Source organism: Artemia franciscana, chromosome 16, assembly GCF_032884065.1.
Source record: "Artemia franciscana chromosome 16, ASM3288406v1, whole genome shotgun sequence".
Taxonomy (NCBI): Eukaryota; Metazoa; Arthropoda; class Branchiopoda; order Anostraca; family Artemiidae; genus Artemia; species Artemia franciscana.
In genome coordinates, this window is record NC_088878.1 from 33475172 (window position 1) to 33478306 (window position 3135).

A 3135-nucleotide genomic window follows, 5' to 3' on the forward strand; every position below is an offset into this window, starting at 1 on the left:
ACCTATACAGTGTTGCCGGTCTAAATTTGTGAAGTATCTGTTTTTTTGATAAAGCCACAGATTACGTAAGCAGAATCGTTTATCTTCTGCATTTGGGGAAACCTGTGCAGAAGAGAGCGATAACAAACACGAAGAGCCGTATTGGTACCGGCGGGATATCCATCCTTAAACTGCTGGGGATAGGCGATTTGAGTATCCACGCTTCCCACAGGTCCCCCAAGTTCTGAAAACCCCGTGATAAGTTGATATCTGTTGGCTGAAAGCTTTTTTTCCCCCGCATTTTTTTCCAGCGCTTTTTTCTCATATCATGCCGCCACCTAGCGAAATTAAGGCCACATCAAGTAGAAGACCAAAAAGGACTCATATAAGTCCGAAAATGGGATCAGACAATTGTCTTGCCTGCAATATTGCATTAGAAAATGATTCTTATGCCATTCTTTGTGATGGGTGTGACAAGTGGATATGTACCGAGTGTCTAGACATGCCTGAACCTGAATATCTGCTTATCACGAAAATCTCCCGACGTGTAGATTTTTGTATCAAGTGCCCAGCATGTAAATACGGATCAACATCTGTTAATACTCAAAATCCTAGTGTTGAGAATATCGTAAAAGCTACAATAAATAGCATGAAAAATGAGATCATTGATAAAATTCCATCTCAAGCGGCCTTTCAAGAAATTGTCCAAGCATCTTTAAAAGACTTGGAAACATCATTAAAAGCTGAAATCTCACAAACTGTCAGTGAGATAAAATCACAAGTTTCAGCACTGGAAACCCGGGTGTCCGAAAAATGCTCACTCTCTGAAAGGCGTTCCGAAGTCCAGACGGTAGTTTTTCAAGAGACAACAAGCATAGCATTTAGCACTGGCTTAATTTCCTCCGGATTTGACATATTTCACATTAATTTGAGGTCAGAGAGAATTGAAAAATGATCTAGCATACTCTCTGGTATATTTGAAGAGATAGGAAGGGTCTGAATTAGTGGAATCTTTGGTTAGATTGTTCAGGTAATATGTTGGAAAATGTTGTATTCATACTGTAAAAGCAAAATCATCTATAAAAAGTCCTAAATGATAAGACTTTAGCTTTGTTGAGCTACCCTAAACATGGGATAAAATTCTAGTTTGACTTCTTTTTGTTTTGATTTGGAATTCTACTAGCCTACAGGCTATAGATTAAATTTCCAGTCAAATTCCAGTTTAGCTACTTTTTGCTATCTTTGAATGGGGTCATGTTAGGAGAATGAAACTTTCAGTGATTAATCCATAGCTAAAAACATACTCTGAGAAGCTATTGCTAAGCATATGTGATAACCCTCTTCCGTTTTTAAGTCTGGGAATTTTGCATACTGGACTGGTCTATAACTATTAAAATTTTGGTAAAACATCTTACCTTAATTTTCAGCAAGCAGTTTCTGTTTCTCTGGTTTTAGCTCTGAAAATGCAATTCTGGTTATTTGAGTAGAATTTTAAGCCATATCAGTGTTTCATATTAAAATATAGGAAAATGTATTTCCTGAAAGTTTCCAAATCTTGGAAACTTCATAAATTGAAATTGAGCAAAGTTATGACACTAAAAACGCTTTTTTCTTGTCATTTAAGTAGAAGATTTATTTTGCAAGGGTTTCACTTTTATAACACAAGCATTTTTAAGGGCGTGCACCAAATATTGAGATTTCCAACTGTCATCATCACTAACCAGCAATTCTACAGGATTTAATCCTTATTTCATTAGACAATGTGATTTAAGGTAATTTAAGGCAAACATTTTTAAGAGAGAGAAAGAATAGAGTTAGATGCTCCAAAATACTTTCCCATGATATAGTTTAGTCTCTAAACCCATCCCTAAAAGTTTCATTTTCCTAACCTAAACCTTTTTCAAGATAATACAAATTTATCTAAACTATAATTTTACCAAACAGAAGTTTAACCTAATAATTTGTAATAACATATTGTTCAGGCTAGCCTTTGCAATCCCTACAAATTTTTGTAACATATGGACCAGCAACCCCCTCCCCCCCCTTTCAGAACTCAAAACCAAGTCTCTCATTTCGTTCACTTTAGAAGGTTTCAAACAAAAGTTTTACAAAAGCAAAACAAAGTTTTACTTTTCGGCACAAGTTTCACAGCAAGCAATTTTGCTTACAATTTCGCAATTACAGCAAGTTTTACAGCTTCCAATTTTGGTAGTCCAAAACAATACCTTTTTTAAATGATAGTTTTACAGCAAGCAATTTTGCTTACAATTTCGCAATTACAGCAAGTTTTACAGCTTCCAATTTTGGTAGTCAAAAACAATACCTTTTTTATGATAGTTTTACAGCAAGCAATTTTGGTTACAATTTCGTAATTACAGCTACCAATTTTGGTAGTCGAAAATGATACAAAATGATACTTTTTTTTACTACCAAAATTAGATTTATGTCGTATAATGCAAAATAAGAGTCGTGTTGCAACATTTCTGAGGTCAGTCTACCCAGTGCTTAATTTAGAAATCCGGGTTGATTCGGGATATATAAGGTGAACCAAAAGTTAGGTAAAAGCAGAGTTTTTGTAATCCGTCTTTGATGTACATCATATTGCTATCTTTCATTGAAGTCATTTTACCTGAAGTTGTATATGAAGTAAGAAAATAAAATTATTGTCAATAATTGTGTTTGTCTTCGAGTCAAGGTACAGATACAGTTCCTATTGTCTACTGGTTCGTTCCCAAGGGAATCTGCCCATCTCGGCAGACCTGAACGTCGTGATAATGATTTCATCTCCACGGTTATAGAGACTTGTCAATAGAACCCTCCTAATCTATGTTTCTTAACTATAAGGCTCCCATGCTACAATCCAACTTAAACTATAAGAAACACTAGAATCCAATAACTTTACCCCCCCCCCCCATAACATTTTGACTCTTCACAATAAAGCACTATTACAGGCTTAGCCTAACAAAAGAACAGTAGGCCTACCTAACTGATTTGAAAGCAAAATCTTAGCTATATAAAGACCAAAAATTCCATTTGATTATCAATATCTTACTCAAAACAGAGGAACCCTGAATTCAGAGAGCAATAGTTATCTAGAATTTTACTAGCTGCTTTTTCTCTGCCTTTAGTTCTGAAAATACAATTCCTGCTATTTGA